We start from the raw sequence: 6,000 nt of genomic DNA on the forward strand, positions 1-6,000 counted from the left end.
TCAGAGGTGTGAAGTGATGGTTGAAACGCGATCATAGGAGCCATTTTAGTTTCTACTAATAATGGATTGATCTCTGTATGGGGACCCTTAACCTCCCGTGTTTTCATCGTGTTTATTTATAAGACATTCTGAAGTTTCGTTCAGACCTGAATAGTTCGAGCGGTGCGATTACATACAAAGTCATTGCAAAGACGAGAAGTTGCGCGAACGGGGCGACAAAGCGAATAGCCGCCTGGTATCTTTGCCCCCGGCTGGAAAAATCCAACTGAAGTGACCTTCGCTTCAGTTGGTTTTATCCATCCAGTTACAACTTGAACTGACCACAGGGACTCGGCAACGGTGGAAAAAAACAATATACAAACCCTTTGCAAAGACACAGGAACTAGGTTTTCTGCTCATAAATGAGATAGTAGCAGTAATTATGTTAAATATATTGAACCGAGCCATCTTGGGTCCATTTGGTTACACTCCCAAAGTGAAAGTACTGTGTCCACAGCCAAGAGAATTTCTTCTATCAACGCATCGCGGACCTTTGCGACCAAAGTGAAGCGATTAAAGCGACTGGAAACAAATCTATTTCTTCAGGTTTGAACGCACCTTAAGATGTACATCATGATGATATTGGCAGCAACTCATCTTTTAAAACCGTAACCACTTAAACCCCATAATACTTATAGTTGCCCAGGGTCGGCTCTCTCTACTTGGTTCGCACTTTTCTCCCCTCCTCTACAACGAAATGTCTTCGCTGAAAATAGCCGATCTACAAGCTCGCAGCACGCCGTGTTGTGAGCTTGTAGATTGGCTATGTTATATATGGACGCTATAGGGTTCAAGTGGTTTAAACGAGAGACATTCTGTCTTGCATTCTCTCTCAACCATGACTTCGTTCTCTCTCAACCATGACTTCATTCTCTCTCAACCATGACTTCATTCGTGATATCCAGTTTTTGAATGACGGATAGACCACGACCACTGGAGATGTAGAACGTGAGCAGGGTGTGGGGGGAGATTATAGCTAGCTGCTTGCCAAATGACTGGTACATCTTGGCTGGTGGTGGTGGTGGCAGGAATGTTTGTCTTTAAAATCATGCACCTTTCCCCACTCCTTCCAGTCGATCAGTTCATCCGTGCTGATAGACTGTTATTAGACAGCAGTTTTCTGAAATAAATATTTTCACGATTTTTCAAAAATAGTAGACCTACAAGGTCATAGCGCGCCACTCGGTGGCGCGCTATGACCTTGTAGATTGCTATTTTTCAATAGCTAAATTATAACAATGTTTAAAACACCAAAATGACTGGTACATCTTGGCTGGTGGTGGTGGTGGCAGGAATGTTTGTCTGCTAGTCACTTTACAACTATCTTTTGGAAATCATACTCTATTCAAAAAAATAATGAGTTGTCAGGAAAAAATATAGAAAAGGTTTAACTTCTCCATGTTCCTGAACATGAGAAGAAAGAACTAGTGATTAATTAAAAGGAAGAAGGTGCTCTTGGCTTGTAAAGCCTGATTTATGCTTGGGGACAAAAATATCATATTGTCAACGCAACAAAGTAACTGTCTATCTAGTGTATTTATTTTTGTCCAGTCTTAACTACTCCACATGAAAACCAGATTACCCAGATGTACAGAGACACCCCCACCCTGCCTAATGGCCGTTCAATGACCTCTTCGCGCACACATATATTTTCTTTTTTTGTAAAAAATAAATGAATGAATGAAATAATATATTCAGATACATATATAGCATTTAAGAGAAAACAAATGTATAGAATCTTTGATAGTGGCTCACTAAATTTAGTCACCAAAACGTTTTTCTTATTATTATTTTTTATTTCTGTCTTGTTTTTTTTCTTTTGTTAATTGCAGAAAAAAAATACATGTTGATAAAGAATTGTCTTTCTTTTTTTTTTTTTCCTTTTCTTGTTAAATAGAGGAGCAGGGTGACCCCGTATTGATGCTGAAGTGTCCCCCCACCCCACCCCCTTTCAAATGCGACCATTTCTTTTCCTTTATTTATTTGAACTTCATTGGGTTTTACTCTTGAATTGTTTTTTTTTTTTTTTTGTCTTTTCAAATGCAGACAATTCAATTGCCAGAAGATAATCTGTGTTTGGGTTTTTTCAGTTGTGGATCTGCAGCCAGGGCCGCAAGCAAAGAGATGAGGGGTCTGATCAGTGGCTACACAGTTGACCCTTTTCCTTTCACTGTGATCTTTTAACCCATTCAGGCCTGACGTCGAAATTTAAAAATAAAAAGTTTTCTAAATCATGACAATTTTCTGAAAGATTTGAGGCACATTTTAACGATTTTTCAAAAATAGCAGACCTACAAGTTCATAGCGCGCCACTCGGTGGCGCGCTATGAACTTGTAGATCTGCTATTTTTCAATAGCTAAATTATAACATAATGTTTAAAACACCAAAAGGAGTTCCCGCCCAAAATGGGTTAAGGCCAGATGATCTCACCACGCCGGTGTATGTATGTCTGGAAGTCAGAGTTCACTTGTGTTGGAATCAGACTCGGATGATCCACACAATGATCCTGAAATGGTCCGACAGGTGTTGTGGTGAGGCCATCCAGAGATCTTATATATGGTATGTTTTAAGTCACTCGCAGGGCTGTCGCGATTACAGATTTAAGTTGGCGATTAATTGTCTTACAAAACATTGCGATTATTAATTCATTTCAGATTGCTTTTAAAGGCCTCGTAATCAAACATTGCACAGGGCAGATCTGACAAGTAACTTAAATATACTAAGAACGAAAAAACATCACATCCTCAGTGATGTATCCCAAGGTCATCAGGGTTTTGGTTGACCCAGCCGGGGCGATCAAGTCCCGACTTACGTCCCAGTAGCTACCCACCATCAGTCCCATTAGGGAAAGACCAGGGCCACACAATCCGCTGCTCCCCAACTACTCTGCCTAGGGGGTAGACCAAACGGGCGCGTGGAAGGACTAGGCTCTGTGGGTTGACTCCTGTCCGGGCCCCTCCTACGTCTCACCAGGTCCAGGTACCTGTGCGTTGCACCAGACTCACCCAGCAACTCCTGACACTTCATTCAGGAGCGGCGGATTCTTGAGCCGCAATGGTTCTGCAGGCTCCACCTGTGCAACGGTGGTGCTGCAGGCTCCACTTGGGGTTACTAAGAAATCACCGACGTATTTAATAAATAGCTGATCAGCTATTTTTTTTATTGTAGATCAGCTATTTCTCCTTAAAAAAACAATTAAAAAAAACTTTGATTCTGACTATGCAAAAATAATTGCGATTATCTCTAATTGCGATTTAGACGATGATGTAATAATTGTGACAGCCCTAGTGTTTCCAATCAGACTTTGACACGGTCACAGTGAAACGACAAGCGTAACCACGTCAGCAAGTCATAATGCCTATGCACTGAGAGAACGGTGGTCCAAAACAACCCAAACTAAAGTCCCTAAACAAACACACAAACCATTACTCCACTCGTCGAATACATGCACAAACACTACCTCTCTCTACCTTGTATATATACCAGTTATTATACCAACTTTGGCCCTAGACGTTCCCTAGTACTGCTGGGTTCATGTTCTACCAGGAGGGAAATGATTACATTCAAATGGTCAGGTTTGACTACTGAAGTGAGTACACAGCTAGACTAACATGAACTGTCTGGTAAGAACATGGGGAGTACTTGGGGAGCTCAAACAGGTGGTGACCGTTGTATACACACAAACAGCCTCCTCCATACCCTCATTAATGCGCGCACACGCACACCGATAGATTTTCCAACTCATTTGGAGTTGAATGACTCTTTTGCTTTACATCAAAAATGGCCTTTTCTTATTTGAATTAGTGTTTTTACAAGCAATCAGCTGGAGCATTAAAGGTACAACACATGACTCAACTATGTTGAAGATTATCTTCTCATGACTGCCAATCTTTGAGTTGTAGTTATTATACTCATCAAAGTAGAAGAAGGGCCTACAGTTAGCTTATTCGTAGACTGACTTGGGCCAAATAGTATTTGCATATTATGGTTTGTTTATATGGTGTGGGTGCAGGGGAGGGTAGAATAATACACTGAGACGCTTAAAGTTGAGACGACAATCGCAGCGACATATTTGCAAGCTGATTTAGTGTACGTTTGTGATTGACAACCTACCGATAGGCGATAAGCAAGCCCCACCCATCTCGTGTTTCCCTGCACATTGAAACAAAAGCTTCTGTTGCAGTTCCTACTTGACTCAAGCGTGGTCATCGAATGTCAGTCGCTGGGAGGCCTGCGCCACACTGGGGCTGGGATGAGTCTGTGCACACACAGACTCATCAGCAGGTCGAAATGATTAGCTTGGACTGTTCATTTTCTCATTGCCATTCTGTCTTCTGCTTGTGTATTTCAATCACGTGTAACTCCAGCGCGGTAGTACTTCATTCAGTCCATCTAAAACAACGCAGACAAGCAATGTCTTTGTCAGGATAACGAGAGTACTTGTTCGAAATTTGCTTTTTTTTTCCCTCTCCCTTGTAGTGAATAAAGTACTACTGTCTCAAACATACGAGGTAACTGTGTACAATGTCTTTTACTATCCAGCACTGCACTCACTTGCACACACATCTGGGTACCCATTGGCAAAACAAAGGAAAAAACGGTGCTACTTGCACACAAAAGCTTCACATGCTGTATGTTCTAACACTGATCTTGGGCTTTTTCATAATCCTAATTAACCCATTCAGGCCTGACGTCGAAATTTAAAAAAATATATATATTTTCTAAAATCATGACAATTTTCTGAAAGATTTGAGGCACATTTTAACAATTTAAAAAAAAATAGCAGACCTACAAGTTAGCGCGCCACGAGGCGTGACCATATGTAGGTGTGGATGACTAACGGACGGACGGCCGGGAGATGCAGGTTTTCATAGTAAATGCGATCTACGGCCGCAATTACACATAAACCCCTATTTGAGATCCAGGGCTATTCATGGCAGATTCGGGGCTGTTGCCCCTGCAGACAGATCCACCCCTAACTGCCCCAGACATCCACCCCTAACTGCCCAGCCCAAAAATATCACAGTTTCTCGATTTGACTGCATCTTTACAGGACAAACATTTCAGCTACCCAGCCTTCTTCAAGAAGGCTAGATTTAGATTTGATTAATTGAATAAATAGGACCACAATGAAAGGACCTTTTTTGTGGTATCCTTTTAGCTTTAATGTCTTACTGTACAATGTGCTGTTTACATTACTGACTATAAAGTAATCAATCAATCTTCATACATCATCATGGCCCTGGATATATTGATACATCGTTATCCGAGTCCTGCCTGGGAAAGCTTGAACTCTGGAGATGCTGTGCCAGTCTTTGGAGTACTCTGCACCTTTCTCTTACCAAGAAAGGTAAGAATGTATAAAAAGTTTAAAACACATTCAGACCCAGGGACGGCTCCAGGGGGGGGGCAAGGGGGTGCTTTGGCCCCCCCTAAGCCCCCCTCCAAACAAGCCAAATTGACTGACTTCTATGTAAACCAAGATTCATTAGCCCCCCCCCCCCCCCCCCCCTCTAAATAGCCAGCCCCTCCATAGCACCCCCAGTCACAATCTTCTGGAGCTGTCGCTGTTCAGACCCCTGCTCTATATAAATAGCTTGGCTGAAAATGCTTGCAGCCTGATGCCCTGAGAGCTTGTAGATCTGCTATTTTCACTGAATGTTAGCCCCAGAATAGGCCGGGATACTTATAGATTCAAGTGGTAAAATGAATAAAATCTCAGATCTCTTCATCCAAAGGAACGGGCACAAAGACGTTCTGACTGATTAGGTTCTGTGCAGTCACCAACATGTCCGTATAGGCTACACTGACACATGTGTCTGTGGCAAAGACGTGGTCATCTCTGTGGCAAATGTTTTTGTTTTACACACCATTATAATGTTCTTATTTTGATCACAACACCCACTTTGATACTGAATGTCAAGTCTCCAGGTTCTCTTCAGAATATGTATGACAATCAC

Source organism: Electrona antarctica (assembly GCF_951216825.1).
Source record: "Electrona antarctica genome assembly, chromosome: 12".
In the NCBI taxonomy this organism is placed as follows: domain Eukaryota; kingdom Metazoa; phylum Chordata; class Actinopteri; order Myctophiformes; family Myctophidae; genus Electrona; species Electrona antarctica.